This window comes from Cupressus sempervirens, chromosome 5 (assembly GCF_028749045.1).
Source record: "Cupressus sempervirens isolate cs-2001-9-10 chromosome 5, ASM2874904v1, whole genome shotgun sequence".
Lineage (NCBI taxonomy): Eukaryota > Viridiplantae > Streptophyta > Pinopsida > Cupressales > Cupressaceae > Cupressus > Cupressus sempervirens.
Window position 1 is genome coordinate 146225784 of NC_143122.1, and position 21434 is coordinate 146247217.

A 21434-nucleotide genomic window follows, 5' to 3' on the forward strand; every position below is an offset into this window, starting at 1 on the left:
TTGAAGGAAATCATGAGATCAATCTGACATAGTTTATTATTAATAATTAATTAATGACAAGGTTAGTAAATATATATAACTTTTATATGAAATATATTTCTTATTATTTTTAAAAAAAAAAAAAATTATTGGATTTTTTATTAAATTACTAGTGCTCTTTCTTTTTAATTATTCCTGATAAAGTATATGATTTCTCTTTTGGAATGCAATTCCTAAAATCTTCAAAAAAGACTCCTTCGGCTCTATAGTGTGAGAATATGAGTGATTATAAAACTAAAATTAAGGATTATGAATATGGAGGATGGAAATGGAAAACCTTAGGGTGAATGCACAAAGTTGGGTCGCAATTCCATAGAATTCAATTCCATGGAAGTGAATTCCTTAGAATGAGACCTCTTCAAAAATGGGTACCCAATTTGTGATAATTGGGTATCCATTATGGTTCGAGTAGCCAATCCATATTCAAAAATTAAGTGCCTAATTTTTGAATATGGATCAAGTACCTAAACCGTACGTGATTTTAAAACTGGGTGCCCATTTTAAACAAATTGAGTGCCCAATTTTAAACAAATTGGGTACCCGATTTTAAACAAATCCGGTGCTTAATTTTGAAAAAGTGTATGACCCTTTTTCTAGGTTTTTATTCATTTTTATCCTTATTCTTAATAGGAGCCCACTTTAAGCTTGGAAATGGGAGCCCATTTTTTGATTTCTATTGATCTCCAACTGTTGTTTTTCACTCTACTAGGTATTTTAGTTTCTCCTATTATTATATTTCATTTTTAAAAAAAATTTCTCTTTATAATTTTGTCAATTTATTACTTTTCACTCCATGTTTAATAGTTTTGAATCGGTAAAATTATACATTTCTATTGTTAATAATTTTATATTTAGATTATTGTATATGTTCAGTTAAAAAGTTTTGTATGTGTTCATCTAAATTTTTGTTTTGTATATGCTCATTTCAAAATAATTATTTTAGATATTTTGATGTTTTTAATAAAAGTTAAAGTGATGAATGATTAGATAGATGTTTATATTGTCTAAACATGTAATTACATTGATGTTTTAGATTTATTTCAACTAAATAGTAATTAATTGTAAATTAGTTTGTTCTACATATTAAATACATGTCGATGAAGTTTAGATTTCTAACTCTAATATACTAACTTATTGCCCTTTATGTATCCCTAATTCAACTATATAATCTAAATCTTGGGTAACTATAATCCCTAGAATTCAAAAATAATCCTAATTTGAATGTTAACCATGTAATCCAATTTTATCTAGAGCCATAGTAATAGTGACCTTAATTTATGTACATCCTAACTGAACCCTATTTAATGCACATAATTTGAAACCCTTACTTCAATCCTACATCTAACTCTAAACCTTAAATGCCTAGCACTAAATAATAAGTTAAGTTTCAAACCTTATATTGCTATCCTTACCATATAGACACTAAAATCTAAATGTAAATGTAAACCCTCATATTAGCTACCCATATTCATAACCTAACATAACACTAAACCTAATCAAGTTTAATGAACTAATACCATAAAGTGTTATTTCTAAAACTTAATCATGTAACCTTAATTTGTATTTTAAGGTGATACATGTATGTTTGAATTGAATGTAGGTTTAATATTTTATGTAGATTTATTAAATCTATAGAAATTGTTAAGTGTTGTAGTCTCTCAATTGTTTACATATGTTCACATGTATGAATTGATAGTTCATTATATATAAAAATAAAGTTAGAATTTATTTTAATTTTTAAATAGTAAAAGATCAACCTTTATGTATTAAAACAATTTTTTAACTCAATATATAAAATAATAGATAATTTAAGTAGTTGACCTTTATATCAAATGATCTAGGGCTATGTACATGTATATATGAATGTAATTGTAATCCTAAGCCAAATTATATCCCTAACATTAACTAAAACCCTAGACCTAAACAATCATAACCAAATCCTTAAAACAACCTTAGCCCTAATTATGACATAAACCTACACTAGATCTTAAATTCTATTTTTTATTTTCAGTAAGTCACGTTTCCCTTCGAAATCAAATGTAAAATTAAATATAAATTTTATATTTATATTTGAAAAAAGGTGATATTGCAATAAATATAATTTAAAATATAATTAATTTAAATTTAAATTTAAAATATTTATCATAAATAAAAATTAATAAAAATTTAAAATACAATATATTTGATATAAACATTAATTAACAAAAAATAAATTCAATATAATTCAATTTGTAAAATAGTGATTCATGAATGTAACTCTAATTATTACTTATTTTCTAATCGAGTTACATATAAAGTGATGATAGACAGACTACTTGAAAAACAACTATAACCTTCAAATGGTACAACAGTTTTTAAATCCAAAAGATGCATCACATTCTATGTTTCTTCTACTATAAGAAAAAAATTGAAAAATTGAATTTTGCAAAGTTTTGAATTAGTTAAAGGTGGTCAGACATGAGAGTTTTTTTATTCCAAAAATACTAAAGTCAAAAATTTATTATTTATTATTTATTTAGAATAAAAAAACCAAAACATATGTTTCAAATCTAGGAATGAGTCTACTACTTATATCTAGAATATTATTAAAAAATATTATCATTTGATTTTGATTAAGGTGGTTAGATAAAAATATTAGCATTAAAATTCAAAAATTTGATCAATCAATTCTTATTTTTTTGAGATAAGTCCTAGTAGTTTAGAAACTAGATTCAATTTGCTAGAGATTATTTTCTCTCAATGTTTTGATATAAAGTTAATAACAAGTAGAAAATTGCATGTTAAGTTGACATAACCCTAATTTTTTGATTTTTTATTGCCACTTAAGAGCATAGTTTGGTTGACCATGATCCTGCACATACCCATTTGCTAAAGAAATGTAGAACATATTTGGTATTTTTTATCCTTTAAATGTGAGCATTCTAGAAATTGTCATTGTTCATATTGATGGGCTTAAAAAGGATGCTAATCTATTTCAAAATATGTTGTCTTCTAACATCCTTTCGAAGACCTAGAAATATAGGAATGAGGAAAGGTATCAAAGTAACCCTAGAGCTCTTACTATGTTTTTTTTTTCAAAAACTCACATTCTTCAAAATCTTTCTAAAGGTCCACACTATAATGATGATGGAGAAAGACAAGCTGAAGAGGTTCTTGAAGGATGGGGACACCACTTTCTTCATTTATGAGCTGAAGCATGGTCATGCATGGAGCATGACCTTCAATGACCTTCAAATGTTTGAACAAGATTGTAAAAGGCTGGAAAAATAAATTGGGAAGAACATTAACTCCAAGAAAGATGAGCTCTTCATGCTTACACAAATCCAAGAATGAAAGGACATAGTTTGGATGGAGGGTCCTCTTGGTTGGACCACTTGGGGTGATACCCATTATGATGTCTTACATTAAGCTTCTTCCTTAGCTTCTTCACTCATTTTTACTATGTGTACTTGATACTTTGAGTTTGTGTTGAGGTCAGGCCTCTTTTTTTGATACTCTTAGTAGTTTTTGATGTTTCTTTTTCAACCTACCAATATATAAAATATAAAAATTCAAATTTAAATCAAATTTTGAAATAAATATCTATTAAAAATAAAATCAAAATTAAAAACCTTTATCATAAATATAAATTAATTAAAATTTAAAATTGAATATTCTTAATATAAATATTAATTAATAAAATATAAATTCAATACAATTGAAATTGTAAAATATTTATTACTACATGTAGAATTTCAACTCTAAACCCTAGATATATGAAAGTAAATCTATGTTGAAAACAATTGGTTCATTGTGTATTATCTTTGATGTTACTCAAAATTTCATATCATTGCCAGTCAATGTATGTTAAGCTGACTCAGGCAACACAAATTCCAATATCTCCAAAGCATTCTAGAGTTTACCAAGTTCAGAAGATAGTGTCTACTGATTTCACTTGGGTGACAAAGAGAAGGTCATAGAAGTTGAGTGTTTACCGATCTCACCCAGTTAATGAAAGAAAAGTTGGATGGAACTAGTGGTAACTGAGCTCACTTGGTTACCAATGGAACTTTGTGAATATGTAGTGCTAACCAAGTTGACATGGTTAACATAGGAAAAAAAAATTGAGTTAGTGTATAATGAGCTGGCTCAGCTAACGAAGGATTTCCTTGTTTTGGCATATTGAGTTCAATTGATTTTTTTGTAGGTTCTAGCCAACTGTAAATATGAATATTAAGTATTCTAAGTTGTATTCGAGCCAACTTGACAATGTGTTAGATATAAATATAAGGTTAAGTTGAGGATTGAATGTGTGAAAGTAATAGAATATTTGAAGATTCTTAGAGTGAATGAATTAGAAGGATAAAAAAAATATCCTTGTTGAGATGCAAAGATACACTTGATTAGAAAGGATCAAGTATACAAGCTAGAATTGAGGTTTGTAATAAGAAATTTAGTCGTATCAAAAATATGGTAATCTCATTGTTACTCTCTAACCATTGTAGCAATGATCTAAATCTCTTAACAACTATTTGTAAATCCTCTAACAAAATGGCATTTTGATATTGAAGTGTCTAAAGACTTCTAAGAAGGCCGCTCCTAATAGGGTTATTTGATCCTCTAATAGGGTCACACCTAACAGTGTGTTTTGTAACCTTTAATAGGATTGGCTCATAACATTCCTTGCTTTAGAAGAGTGAAATAGTAACTAGTTCCAATTGGTGGCTTTTCCCAAATTTGGTTTCCATGTTAAATCTTGGTGTCACTTATGTTCATCCTATTTCTTTTATGTGTATGAAACTAAGTTAAATAAGACTACTCATAGATTATATCTTAAGATGGACATTTGTTGGGTTACTATTTCTATTTCAGTGTATGTCGAGGTATAATATTTACTAGTGTAAACCAAGTTCATATGTATTTATCAAGAATCAATATTTTCTATGAAGTTTATGTTATATAATGACATCTAAGGGTTGTAGGATCTATTTTAGTGCTAATTGATTCACCCCTCCCCTTTTAGCTACTCCTCTTATATTTCCAACAATTTGTATCAGAGCTTCTTGGTACTTGTAGAGAAACGTTTCAAGGACCTAAGCTAATAATCAGGATGTCTTATAGGAGAGTGATTCCCAAGCTTAATAAAGATAAGTTGTAGGCATATCAAGAACTTATGAAGTCACACCTGGAAACCATCAATGATTTAGGTTTGAAATACTTGGAAAATTCTTACAAGGCTTCTATTGGAAAATTGAATATAGAAGACATTGCTAAAAAGAAAAATCATAACATCATGTTGATTGACATTGTATCAACTCTTAACCATGTTGAGTTTGATGAGGTTAAAGGATGTGCTACTGCTCATGACATGTGGAGAAAAGAGAAGGATATCTATGGAGGTTATGATAACTTAAAAAGAGCTAAGGTGGAAAGCTTGTGAGGTTAGTTTGATCAATTGAAAATGAGAGAGGATGAAAATATTGCAAAATATGTTGAGATAATCTAAGTTACTATCAGTGCTATACAAGACTCTAGAGGAACAATTGAAGATGTAACAATGGTAATAAATGTAGTTAGAACCCTTCTCCCTATCTATGCAATTAGAGTGTCTTCTATTCAAGAGATGAGATGTGATCCAAATAACAAGATAACTTTGGATGCTCTAGTTGGAAGATTGACTACATTTAAACTAGATAACTATGATAATTATACCACTAGTTGTAGCAATCTTGAGTCTACATTTAAAGCCAAGGTATCACTCATGAAGAAAGATAAAAAGTCTAGAAGAAAACAATTTGAAAGTGAATAGGAAGATAGTTTTGATAGTGACCTTAAAGCCATTGAAGTGTTTCTTGCAAGAAGGTATCCCAAAGGCAAAGCAATGTATAAAGGTAAAACTCTTTTAATCGGTTTCTCTTGTGAAGAAATTGGACATATTTCTACAAGAGCCCAAATAGAGAAGACAAAGATGAAATGAAGCACAAGAAGTAAAAATGCAAGAAGTATTTCAAGAACTTCAAGTACTACAAGGATAAAGTTAAGAAATCTTGTTTTATAGCTAAGCATTTAGATAGTAGTGAAGATGATGAAATGGTATATATTGTTATAAAAGGTGAATCTAATGATGAAAGAGATAAAATGACACTTATCTCTCATGTTAGCAAAAATTATACATGGATTATTGAGAGTAGCTTCTCACATCATACAACTGGTGAGAAAAAAATGTTTGAACATATGGAACATTATGATGGCAAAAGTGTGAGATTTGGAAATAATGAACCATGCTGCATAAAGGGGAAAGGTTGTATCTCACTAACTAATGAACTTATATGTGATAATGCTTATTGGGTTGAAGGACTAAAGCATAATCTACTGAGTGTGGCATAGTTGAATAACATTGGATTCAAGGTAGAATTCATGAATGTGAAGTTTAAGCAACTAGATGGAAAAAGAAATTTGGTTGGATCTTGTAAACAAACAAAAGGTAATCTATTCTACCTAGATCTCAATGAAAGTTCATGTTTTATTGCTCAAGTAGAAGAAATTTGGTTGTGGCATAAAATATTATGTCATGTGAACTTTGATAATATAATCAATATAAGAAAGAAGAAAAGAGTAAGAGATATTCATCGTTTGAGGAAACCTAATACGAGCCTATGCAAAAATTGTTAAATTGGTAAGATGTGAAAGACAAGTTTCAAAAGCAAGGAATATCATTCTCAAGAAGTCTTAGAGATAGTTCATATAGACTTAAGTGGACCTATTTGAATAGAAAGCTACAGTGGAGATAAGTATTTTATTCTTTTTGTTGATGGTTATTCTAGAATGATGAATGAAATGTATTTGAAAGAAAAGTTTGAAGCATTTCATAAATTTAAGTAGTATCTCGAAAGAGTAGAGAAAGAAACTGGAAAGAATTCATACATAGGTGGTGAATTCATTTCCAATGAGTCCAATGAATTTTGAATTAAAAGAGGAATTAAGAGACAAGTATCAACCCTTGCTACACCACAAATGAATGTTATAGCTGAAAGATGGAATAGATCCATCATGGATTGTGCAACAACTTTAATGATAGAAAAGAGTATTGCAATCAAATACTAGAAGGAAGCAATCAGTACTATAGTGCATACCTTGAATAGAGCACAGTTGAAGAAAGACTCAAATCAAACTCCTTATGAACTTTGGTATGGCTACAAACCAAATGTAAGTTACTTGAAACTATTTTGTAGAAAATGTTATATCTTGAAGGAATCAAGGAAAGATAATGTTGATTTCAAACGTGATGATGGAATATTACTAGGATACTCCTATAGAAGAAAATCATATAGATTTTTAAATTTGTCAACTCATAAGATCATAGAAAGTGCACATGTAAGAATTGATGAGTTCACAAAAAAGAGTAAATAAGAAAGCAACAAAGATCCTGAGGATTATAAAAAGTTTTTCTACTATGAAGTGATACATTGCTAAATCAAATTGGAAGTTAGTAGACTTCACCTCTTGAGTCCCCAAAATCTCCAAAAGATACCGAGTTGCAACCAGTACAACCCAAGTCATAGTCTAAAGGACTCGAGTCATAGTCAAAAGCTACCAAGTTGTTGCTAGAAAGAATCAATTTTGATCGACCCGAGTCACAAATAGTGGAACCCGAGCTTGATATAGAAGATCATGCAAGGTTAGTGGAATAAATTCTAATTTCAAAGTACCTATGTTAGCAAGATATGTTAGAAGGCATGATGCACTTGATCAAATCATTGGAGACAACTTAGATGGAACAATGACAAGAAAAAAATTCAAAGGTACATGTTTGCTTACTAAATTTTGACATAGATCAATGAAAGATGCTTTGAATAATGAAAGTTGGATTGAAGCTATGAAGGAAGGAAAATAATAGATAGAGAGGCATAACAATTGGAGTCTTTTTCCTAGACTCAAGGATAAAAATGTAATTGGCACAAAATGAGTTTTTCATAAATAAGTTGAATGAAGATGCAGAAATTAATAGAAATAAAGCAAGGTTAGTATTCAAAGGTTATTCTCAAGAAGAAAGTATTGATTAAGGTTAAAAAAATTCTCCTATTTCTAGATCAGAAGGTAATAGAACTTTACTTGTTTATGTTGCACATAAAGGATTTAAAATTTATCAAAGGGATGTAAAATCTGCATTCTTGAATTGAATGCTTGAAGAGGAAGTTTACATAGAACAAACTAAAGGTTTTGTGGATCTTAGCAAAAGGGATATGTTCTACAAATTACACAAAGCATTGTATGGTCTCAAGAAAGATTCTAGAGCTTGGTATGAAAGACTTCATAAATAGTTGATAAAGGTTGGTTTTCAAAGAACAAATGATAACAACATCCTATATATCAAACAAGGACTAGACAAAAGAGTTTTATTGTCAAAAAATGTTTGTGGATGACTCCTTATTTACAGGAAATGATGATTTATGTAAAGCATTCTCAAAATATATGAGAAAAGAATTTAAGATCTCCATTCTTCGAGAGACAAAATTCTTTGTTGGATTGCAAATCTAATAGACGAAAAATGGCATCTACATTATTCAATCAAATATATCAAGGGAATACTAAAGAAGTTTGGAATGGAAGATTCGAGACCATTTGGAACACCTATGTCTGCTAGATATAAGTTTTCCAAAAATGATGATTCAAGAGAGGTAGATCAAACCACATACATATCAATGATTGTGAAATATGAATATGTAGTACACACAAGGCTTGATATTGTACTAGTAGTTGGTATGATGGCATGATTCTAAGAAAATCACAAAGAAAATCATAGGATGAAAATCAAGAGAATGATGAGGTATCTAAGGGGTACTAAAGACTATAGATTATGGTAAAAAAATGAAACAATTTAGATTTGAAAGCATTCACAGATGTTGATTGGGCAGGAAGTTTTGATGATAGAAAAACCACCAGTGGTGAAGTGATATTTCTTTGTAAAAAACTAGCATCTTGGACAAGCAAGAAGTGGAATTATATTTCTCATTGCACAGTAGATGTAGAATATGTGGTAGCACAATTAATTGTTCCAATTTTGTTTGGTTCAAGCAATTTTTGGTAGGTATGAAGATAGAAATAAAGGATCAATTGGTTATATTCTATGATAACACTAGTGAAATTAATATATCAAAGAATCTTGTGATGCATACCAAAACCAAGTACATTGTGATAAAATATAATTTTTTGAGGGAATTAGTACAAGATAAAGAGGTAATCTTGATTGGAATATCTGAATACTAAATAAAAAATTGTAGACATATTCCCTAAGCCATTACCTAAGGATGTAGTTTTGTATTGAAGAGGTATGATGAAGGTACAATCTGATACCATTGAAGGAGCACCCCTATTTGAACCTTACTAAATGAAGTTTAGTGATTCATCAACCAGAGCATGTTGAAGATCAGTCAAGTTGTTGTAGTATTGAAAAGGGCACATTGCATATGAATCAATACATAAGGTACATTAATATTTTCTGAATATTTTCTTTGGAATGACATGTCAAAGAAGGAGAGATTGTTTTCATATCATCACGTATATTTTTTCTAAAGATATCAAAGAGGAAGACCCCTTTTTTATATCAATAGGTAGAGTTTTCTATCAGATGTTGAAGAGGTAGAGTTTGTAGTAGAGTGAGAAACTGGAGACAAAGGGAGCTCACACTAATAGATGGAGTTCTCATGGATGAGAATCATAATGAAACTAAGGATATGTTTCTTAGTTTATTATTTCTCTAAAAATTTCATTGTAATATGATCTGTTTTGTTGCCATAAATTCTAAAGAGTAAGATTGTTGAAAATAATTGGTTAATTATGTATTATCCTTTATGTTACCGAAAATTTCATATCATTGCCAGTCAGTGTATGACATGCTCACTCAAGTGATGAAGATAGTTTCTTGTGTCTATCAATCATTCTAGAGTTTTCCAAGTTTAGAAGACAATATCTACCAAGTTCACTCGAGCAAAAAAGAGAATTTTGCAAAAGTTGAGGGTTAGCCAAGCTCACTTAGTTAATAAAAGAAAATTTGGATGGATCTAGAGTTAACCAAGCTCACCTGATTAGCAATGGAACTTTCTAAATATGTGGTGTTCACCAAGTTCACTTGGTTCACACAAGAATATCATTTTTGAGTTAGAGTCTACCAATCAGGGTTAGCTAATTTTTCTATTTTTGGTATATTGGGTTAAGTTGGTTTTTTTTTTGGTTCTAGCCGATTGAAGAGATGAATTTTAAGAATTCTAAGTTGCATTCAAGCTGATTTGAAAATCTGTAAGATATAAATATAAGGTAAAGTTGAGGATTGTATGTGTGCAAGTAATAAAATATTTGAAAATGCTTAGAGGAAGTGAATTACAAGGATAATAAGAATATTCTTGTTGAACTACAAAGATATATTTGATTATAAAGAATCAAGTATAAGCCAAAATTGAGATCTATAATTAGTAATTCAGTTGCATCAGAAATTAGGTCATCTCATTGTTACTCTCTAACCATTTTAGTAGTGATCTAAATCTCTTAACATGGTTGGCTTAATAGTTATTTGTAAATTCTCTAACAAGGTGAAATTTCTAGATTGAAGTGTCTAAAATACCTCTAATTGGGAAACTCCTACCAGGGTGATTAAATTCTGTAATAGGGTCAAACCTACCATTATATTTTGTAACCTTTAACAAGGTTGGCTCCTAGTAGGGCTCACTTTAGAAGAGTAAAAATCAGTAACTAGTTGCAATTGGTTGTTTTCCCCAAATTGGGTCTTCATGCTAAATCTTGGTTTCACTTGTGTTCATTCTATTTCTTCTATGTGTATGCAACAAAGTTAAATAAGGTTAATCACACATAATATCTTCAAGTTTGGATTTGTCCAGTTATTGTTTCTATTTTAGTGTTTATCGAGTTCCAAAATTTACTAGTGTAGACGAAGTGCTTGTGTATTTATCGACGATCAATCTTTTCAATGAAGTTTATGTTATGTGCTAACAACTAAGGGATCTAGGATTTATTTTAGTGGTAATTGTATCACCCCTCCCCTCTAAGTTTATCTAAAACCCTTATCATAAACAATCATAACCAAATCCTTAACACACAACCTTAGCCCTAATTATGTCATAAACCTAGGCTCTCTTTTAAATTCTATGAAATATTATTTTTAATAAATCATGTTTCCCTTCCAAATCAAATGTAAAATTAAATATAAATTTGATATTTATATTTGAAGCAAAGTGATTTTCTCTATCCCTCCCTCCTATCTCTAATTGTCCTTCTTGAGATCTATCTCATCTCTTCCCCCTACCTCTTATCACTCTTCTCCCTTTCTCCCCACTTTCACCTCTTTATTATTATCTATCTTTTTGGATTATTATTTTGTTTTGTTTAAATTTTCCATTTATACTGTCTTAGATTTTAGTTTAGTTTGTAGCAATGATTCAATTCATTTTATCATTCAACTATTCTTATAATCTATATTTAAGTTGATTTATTAATAGCTTTTTGGAGTATTGTTTGATGGTTAGGCTTAAATTTGTTATAATGCTCAATTAGCCTTAAGATTAAAGTTTACTTAAGTATTTAACTTTATTTTATTGTTAGTGTTAAGGTTCTATTTGGTATAGATTAAGATGAAATTAAATATACTATTAGAGTTTTTTTTTAGATTATTAGTTTTTGGATTAAATTAGATTCAAAGAAAGGACATTTAGCATTCACTTTTATTTACTCTTCATTTTTAGTATAATTTAAAATGATACTTAATTTCATCAATTTTGTTAAAGTACATTTTTTTTATTATACTTTGAAAATTTTTGTAAGTTTATCATGTCCATAATGTTTTTTTAATCCAAATATATTATCTCCTCTTTTTCTTACATTCAAGTAGTTGAAGATCTATTAGATGTAAATTCATATGGTTGTAAAGATATACATTTAAATAATTGATATTTTAGATTTATTTTAATGAATAGTAATTTTGTGAATTTTTATGTTTTTTACCTTACAATGCACAATAGAGCATGTCAAAAAGTTAACTTGTCTGACTCACAGAATTGTTTCCATTACTAAATCTTGATGAGCCGACTCTAGGGATGATATGTGAGCTGACTAAGGAATGATTTATTAATATGTTTGATATAATTAAAGAACTTCAAATGTGAAGTTAAAAAGAAGTTATAGTTTGAATGTGATATTATGATATGTGATGTGAAGTAGTGTTATGCGAGATATGATGCAAATTGATATGTGCATAGTCACTCTTTGTATGAAGAACTTAAAATTAGAAGAATTGTGAAGTACAACAAGTGATCTAGTATTTTATGTATATATATTCTCTTGAAGAACTTATTGCATAGTTGCATGTTAGGGTAATGGATTCTTCTTGCATACATTTGTATATGATCTATGAACTCCTAATAAGGTTGAAGTAACTCCTAATAGGGTTGAGGCTTCTAACAAGGCCTAGTCTTCTAGCACGGAGTTGAGAAACCATACATTCTTTATAGACTCCTAACAGGGTACATATCCTTAACTAGATTTTTTTATATAGTGAATCATCTAGTGGGTTTCATCCCCACTAGGGTTTTCCCTTGGCCATGGTTTTTGTAGTTAATAAAATATGGTGTTATGAGCTCTATATATGTATGGTTGTTTCTAATATTCAACATTGATGGTTTATTTAAATTTGAGAAAGTAATTAATAATATTTAGTTGTTGGTAAAAAGATTGAAAATACAGATTCACCCTCGCCCCTAGTATTGTATATTTCTAACAATTGGTATCAAAGCCTACCTATTCAAAAGAGGCTTAAAAACTTGAATAAGAACCATATGGATATGGAATAATTGAAGAAGAATGTTGAAGAATGTCTTGAAAAAATTGATCTCCTTACTAATGAAAGAGACGGCCTAAAAGATAGATATAAAGATGCAAAAGCTTGCATTGGTGAACTAAAAGACAAGGATATGACCCAAAGAATAAAGGACATAGTTAGAAAACTAGTGATGATGATATTGAAGATCTAAAGAAAGAAAATGAGATCTTGAAACATAAGTTAAAAATAGTTGAACTCAAGCTAAGTCTTAAGAAAAATGGAAGGAAGAATGACTCTGAAATAAAAGCTAAAAATGCAGATCTAAGATCCTAGTTAAGCAAGGTAACATCTAAATTGGAATATGTCAATTTAGAGAATGTAGAATTACAAAAATACAACATTATTGTTGGTGAGTTGGTGCAAACCAAACAGAAACTTGAAAAATTATATACCAGTACTAAAAAGATTGAAGAACAAATATCTGTACAAAAACCTAGTTATGACAAGAGTAGACTTGGATTCTTTCATAGATAATCCACCAAGAAATGTATTGAGAGAAAATAACCCAATACCCCTGAAGTCAAAAGGATCTAAGCATTAGAAAAATAGATGATACATCTAAGGACAAGGAGAATGTTGTTCACTCTAAGAAATCTAAAGAATCTAATCAAGATGAGGATAATAGAAGAAAGTAACTTTATGCCTAGTGTAATGAACTTGAACATACTAGAGATGATTGCAAAGATAAGTCTTTGAAACCTAATTCAAATTTGTATTGTCATAACTATCATGGATATGGACATTATCTAGTAGATTTAAGAATCCTAAATTTGATAGTGATAATGCAAGTAGTAGAATGTTTAGGAACACTAACTATTTAAGCAATAGAAGAAGATCTCACCACAATGAAAGTGGAGAGAGAAGAAAAATTGTTTGTTATAGTTGCAATAGTTTTGGACACATAGCAAGGAATTATAGAGTACCTGACAACCAAAATAATGAACAAAGAAGGAATGTACCTCTCTGGGAATTATGTAATAACTTTGGACACAGAGGAAAGTTTTACAGAATGGACAAAAGAAACCTTATAGGAATCAAAATAACATAAGGAAAAACAAAAGAAATGATGATAGTCTGAAGGAATAAATGAAGGAGTTGACAAAAGAATTTAAGGAAATATTTTTAAAATCCAGAGAAGCTAGAGGTTCTCACATAGTTTACGAAGAAGCTCATCCCAATGAACTTGACAAGATAGTAAAGTCACTTATTGTCTGTGACGCGTCTTACTTGCATTAAGCACTCTTAATAAAATAGTGTGTCAGTTAATCATAAGTAATGTTAGAAAGAATATCACAAGTTGCGCAATTAACAATATATACTAGACATTGAGAGGAGTCTATAGTTAAATTTGCATTGCTTAATATGATTAGCATAAGGATATATAAGAAGAATAACCGCGTTGTTATATAGAGATAGTATTTTGACTAGTGGTAGATTTGCATTTAATGTGAAGTATAGATTGCAAAAGATTTAAAGGATGCAAATTAATTTATGAACATCATTCTCTTGTGTCAAATCTTAAGTGTGATATTAAAGAAAGATTTGAAGTTTTAAAGAAGTTTGGAGATATGCAAAATTGTTGAAAACCCTAAAATAAAAAATTAAGGTATTTTGTAATTTTTTTGAGTACATTTTTCAGAAATGGAGAGAGAAGAAGTGTTTAATGTAAGTAATAGACCTAGATGTGATTTCAAGAAACACCCATTTGTTTCTTTTCTTAATGAACCCATTGGAACATTTTTGCAAGTATAAAAAAATGTACTTCATGTCAAAGATATAAGAGTTTATATTGACTATAAAATTGAAAGCATAGGAGATACAAAGATATATAAGGAATTGGAGAAAATGTGAAACAATGATTTGTCACTAAAACAAAAACATGCATACTTAGAACAACTTAACCTAGTTAAGCACATGTTCTATATGGACTTTGATAATCATGAATGGACAAGAATAATTTTGAGAAGAGTTTATGATGACCATCTATGGCTGGATGATTCTATCATATGTATTGATAATCACCTAACTCACAAGGTTGCAGATTTATACAATGAAGGATAGAATACAATAAACATATTGTGCAACTTAGTTGAAACAAATCTTAACACATGTTTTGATGGTAGAAACATGAACGTAAACACCATTTGAGATGATGGATTGAGACTCATTAGTAAAAATTTGGGATATAAATTCAACCATGGATCTAGGATCGATTTAGTTCCTGTCAGATTTCCTCATGCAATTTATATGGCAATAAGGGTTGAAGAGGTTAATCTATGTGATATTATCCAAACATAGTTGTTGGATAGCATATAAGGAATCAAGAAGTCTAGGATCATAGTCTTTAGGTTTGAATCCCTAATGAAACATATATTCTTCTACGCAACAAAGAAGTTTCCTAGTACCACAAATTGGGATGGAACTGAGTGCGCAATGTAGACTATCACTCGTGCATACAGAACCAAACCAAAAATAGTCAGAGACAATGATATTGATAGAATGATGAAATCTTTCCAAGTTGAAATGAGGCAAAGGTGTACGATACCTCCCGTGCTAGTGGAAAAATAAAAAGATGAATTATGCTTCATGGTGGAAATAGATTTCACATGTATCGAGGTAGTAGTTCCTTGAGTTAAGTTCATTGAACTTATGGGTTACAAGATGAGTGAGGAATTTATTGAAGGATATGTGTAGATAATCCTACACTAAAAAGTTGATTCTAAATGTCCTAGATGTGGTACATATACTGAGAAGATGAGAGAAGCTAAAAAAAGTTAGCTAATAAAGGACTCCAAAAAGAAGGTAGAAAAAGTGATTGATTCTATCTTGAAGGAATCAAGCATGTCAAGAAAGAAATTTGAAGAGGTGAAATGGATAGCCATGGAAATGAAGGCTAGCGGTCAATCTAAACTATTTGTAAGGAAACTCAGGTGTGAAAATAGCTTCCTACACTAATCTCATAAGGAAAGTATGATGCAAATCCTATTAAAATCTTCTACACTTACAGATTCAATATCATGTAAACAACAATATTTCAGCCAACCATGCATATAGAAAATAGACAGAGAAAGGAACACATAACACAAGGATTTTTCGGTAGCTACTCGCAGTACCAACAATACACGTTTTTTGCATCACATCTCTTCGCAACCCTAAAAATTCTTATAACATGCAGTTCACTTTTAGGGCTACTCCCAAAGCTAAATCGTATTAGGGTTTTACCATTCTCCGAGAAAATAAGAACCTCGAACCCCACTATTGGGGTAGAGTGTATAGTACTCAAATATCTTAGTTGCTACATGTCTTCACCTGTCATTGAATCTTGCTAACATAGCTCTTACGTGTCATAGGAATCTGTCATAACTGTTTTAGTCATGATCTCCTTACACACAATTCAAGATGTCGACACATCAACATTATTTGCAAGAAATATAATTTACAAAACAAATAATAAGAATAGGAATTATACAAGGTTGAGACACCTTATTCCTAACATTCTCCCACTTGTCGAACACCTTGTAAGAGCAACAGGAACATAATAGGAACTAACCGCTATAGGCCGAAAAGGCTTATAGACTCAGAACACCATCTGAACTTCTCAGTGCCCACTAGTTTTGTTAATGCATTTGCAACATTCTTCACAGTATCTACCTTTTCAAAAACTACCTTTCCATGTTCCACCATATCTCTCACAAAGTGATACTGCACATCAATGTGCTTCATTCTGGCATGCAAAGTTAGATTCTTTACAAGGAAAATATCACTCTGACTATCACACCAAATAGTAATCTATTCTGCATCAACACCAACATCAGAACACAATCTCTTAAGCCAAATGGCTTCCTTACAAGCATGAGTAGTAGCCATGTACTCAACTTCTATAGTGGACAAAGCAACCATAGGTTGTTGCTTGCTCATCCAACTGATGGCACCACCAAACATAGTGAACACATAAGCACTGGTGGATCTCCTGCGATCAATATTACCTGCCCAATCTGAATCCACAAACCCATGAATACAAACTGAATATGGAGATCCAAAATAGTTACCATGATAACATATGGAGTCATCTGATGTACCCCTCAAATATCTGAATACTCGCTTAACTGCATCCCAATGTATCCATCCAAGATTAGCCATAAATTAACTCAGGACTCCCACTACTTGGGCAATGTCTGGTCTAGTATAGACCATACCATACATAAGGCTACCAACTGCACTAGCATAAGATACTCTACTCATGTCCTCCACCACACTAGGATATTTTGGACAAACATCTACACATAACTTTGTTCCCATAGGAATAGGAACACATAGTGGTTTACAATCTGCCATGCTGAACTTGTCCAACACAGACTTCACATACTTACTCTAACTCAACCAAAGTTTTCTGTTAGACCTGTCTCTACTGATTTCCATACCCAAGATGTACCTAGCTACCCCAAGATCTTTCATCTCAAACTGTGCTGAAAACTGAGATTTAATATTAGAAATCATACCCTTACCCTTCCCAAAAAGCAACATATCATCAACATATAATGCAACAATAAGAAGGCGATCATTTTCAATTCTGAAATAAACACAATGATTTGATTTCGATCTTACAAATCCAATTGACAACACAAAGGCATCAAACTTAAGGTACCAAATCCTAGGAGATTGCTTCAAATCATATAGAGATTTCTTTAATCTACAAACTAAGGATTATTTACCTTTAACAATGTAGTGCTCAGGTTGTGACATATAAATCTCTTCCTCCAAAACACCATGAAGGAAAGTTGTCTTCACATCCGTCTATTCTATCTCTAAATCATATGATGGAGCAAGAGATAAGAGAAATTTAATCTCTATCAACTTTGCAACAGGAGAGAATATTTCACCATAATCTATTCCCTCTAACTGTGAATTCCCCTTTGCAACCAATCTAGCTTTGTACCTTTCAACACTGCCATCTACATAGAATTTCTTCTTGAACACCCATTTATAGCCAACAGATTTTCTCCCTTTAGGAAAAGGTACAAGGTCCCATTTTTTTTTTTCTCTGATGAAGCCATCTCATCATCCATAGCCTCAATCCAGGAACCTGCATCTTCCATGCCCAAAGCCTCTTTCACAGATCTAGTCTCATCAGTGTTAGTAATCAAAGCAAAAGCACAACTAGAATCTAACATAGAATAACCAAAACTTTTTGGTTAGATTCTTTCTCTCATGGATCTCCTCAAGGGCTGAGGTTGAGGTTGTTCTTCCTCTTCTTCTAAACTATCAGAGCTGCAAGAGCTCTCCTCATCATTAGACCCAACATGGTCTCTCTGTTCAGTCTTCTCAGGGGTAGGAGGCAACTGAACAACATCTTTTTCCTTTTCTTTTTCATCTGGTTGTAGAATAATAGGAGAAGATGTTAGCTCTCTAAAAATAACATTTCTACTATACAACACCTTACTAGTCACAGGATCTCAAAGCTTGTATCCTTTCACACCAGCACTGTACCCAATGAAAATACATTTAATAGCTTTGTTTTCCAACTTAGATATTTTCTCCATTGGAACATGTGCATAAGCTTCACAACCAAAAAAATGAAGATGTGTAATTGAAGGCTTCTTACTAGACCACACCTCCATAGGTGTCTTACCAACAAGGGCTGATGTAGGAGATTTGTTAACTAGATAGCAAGCAGTGGCCATAGCTTCGACCCAAAACCTTTGTTCTAAACCAGCTCCACTAAGCATACTCCTAGCCTTCTCCATCAGTGTCCTATTCATTCTCTCTACAACTCCATTTTTTTGTGGGGTATATAGAGTTGTCTTATTCCTCTCAATACCTTGTTCTTTACAGAATTATTCAAACTCTGCTGAGCAAAACTCACCACCATTGTCAGTTCTCACACACTTAATCTTCTTACTAGTGCGATTCTCTATGAGGGCTTTAAATTCCTTGAATTGACTAAAGACTTGTGTCTTACTTTTAAGGAAATAAATCCATGTCCTTTTACTATAATCATCTATGAAAGATACAAAAAATACAAACTTGGAGGTTGAAGGAACTTTACAGGACCAAATACATCAGAATGAATAAGATCCAAAACATCAGAAGATTTGTGAGAACTAGAGTTAAATTGAACACGATTTTGTTTACCATATACACAGTGTTCATAGAAGTTGAACTCGAGATTGCAATCATTTAACCCCTCAACAAGATTTTTATTTTTCAGGGTTCTAAGAGCCTTCTCACCAATGTGGCCAAATCTCATATGCCACAACATTGTCTTTTCTATAGGAAGCTTTCCTTCTAAAGTGTTTGCACCCTTAGGTACACTTGTTGCACTACCATCAGAACCACTAACCATCGTCTTCTTTACTACTCGTTCAGATGGTGGGGATGAAGTGATAGTTGCTCTCTTCTTTGAAACATAACAACTATTACACTAAGAAATATAAGCATCAAGCTAAAACAAAGTACCTCTCCTAGTACCCTTAGCAAGCACCATAGCTCCTCTCATCATCTTACATCCATCTTTAGAAAAAACAACTTTCACACCTACATCATTCAACATACTTACAGATAATAGGTTTCATGCCAAACCTTGAATGTACATAACTCCATTGATTCCCTTTACTCATCCATCAGGAAATTTGATAATGACCCTTTTGCGTTCAACTATCTTTAGGTGAGAATCATAACCCAAGTACACCTTTCCACCATCGAACTCTTCATATCTTGAGAACCAGTTTTGATGAGAAGTCATTTGAAAAGATGCACCCGAGTCAACCAACCACACATCATCAGATGCATGGGCTTCCAAAGCTATGATGAATGCATCGCCATCTTCTTGAGATTTTTCAGAACCAGAATTTGAGGCTTTCTTCTTCTTCTTAGGCTCTTTACAATCTTTACGAAAGTGCCCAGTCTTATCACAGTTCCAACATTTTTCCTTGGACTTATTGGAAGTCTTTGACTTCCCACAAGATTTGGATCTACCCTTATTGTTAGACTTATTGTCATTTTTCTTTCCTCTTTCCATGGATCTCCCATGAACAATAAGGGCTTCCTTTTTCCAAAATGGAAGCCTTTCTTCGCATCTCCTCTAATAGTAGTGAAGACACCACATCATCCATTTTGAATGTGCTTTTGAGAGCCATCACAAGATGGTCCCATGAATACGGTAAAGAACACTAAAGTGTGTAGCAATGATCCTCCTCCTGTAACTTAACACCAGCTAATGTCAACTATGCAGCTAGTAGATTAAATGCATTTAAATGATCCACTAAGGATCCACCTTCCTCCATTTGTAGAGAAGACAACTTCTTCCTTAGGAACAAATTGTTCACCAAAGATTTGGCCTGATACACAGCCCCAAGTCTCTCCCACAAACTATATGCAGTTTTCTCATCTAGAACATTTAGAAGGACTGCATCGGTTAATCAGAGTCTTATGAGACCCTTAGCTTTGCAGTCTTTGATATCTCAATCTACTTGAGCTATAGTTTTTGGTCTTGTAGCACTTGTAGTCACTTCCCATAGGTCATGATCTTCCAACATGTCTTCTATCTTGAGTTTCCACAACTCAAAATTAGTGCCATTAAATTTCTCCACCTCCATTCTTCCATATGATGAACTTGCCATTTCAATCTGCAAATAAGATTCAGGATGCTCTGCACAAGACTCCCACTAAACTTGAGATTAGCTCAAAAAACCCTACCCAACAACTAGGATCAAAAGTTGATCAAGCTCTGATACCACTTGTAAGGAAACTCAGGTGCAGAAATAGCTTCCTACACTAATCTCATAAGGAAAGTATGATGCAAATCCTATTAAAATCTTCTACACATACAGATTCAATATCATGTAAACAACAATATTTCAGCCAACCATGCATATAGAAAATAGATAGAGAAAGGAACACATAACACAAGGATTTTTTAGTGGGGAAAAACCTTTCGGTAAAACAACCCCACCCCTTCAGAACCTACACAATGTATTATCTTCAACAAAGGGTTCCAATACACTTGCAGTGTAAGCTCAACAGCGACAACAGAAGACTCCAGTAGCCACTCGCAGTACCAACAATACACCATTTTCACATCACATCTCTTTGCAACCCTAAAAATGCTTATAACATGCACTTCACTTTTAGGGCTACTCCCAAAGGTAAACCATATTAGGGTTTTACCATTCTTCGAGAAAATAGGAACCCCAAAAATTTTTACTATTGGGGTAGAGTGTACAGTACTCAAATATCTTAGTTGCCACATGTCTTCACCTGTCATTGAATCTTACTAACATAGCTCTTATGTGTCATAGGAATCTGTCATAACCATTTTAGTCATGATCTCCTTACACACAATTCAAGATGTCGACACATCAACATTATTTGCAAGAAATACAATTTACAAAACAAATAATAAGAATAGGAATTATACAAGGTTGAGACACCTTATTCCTAACACTTTTTGGGTAATAATGTTATGCAAGATATGATGCAAATTGATATGTGGGTAGTCACTCTTTTTATGAAGAACTAATAATCAAAAAAA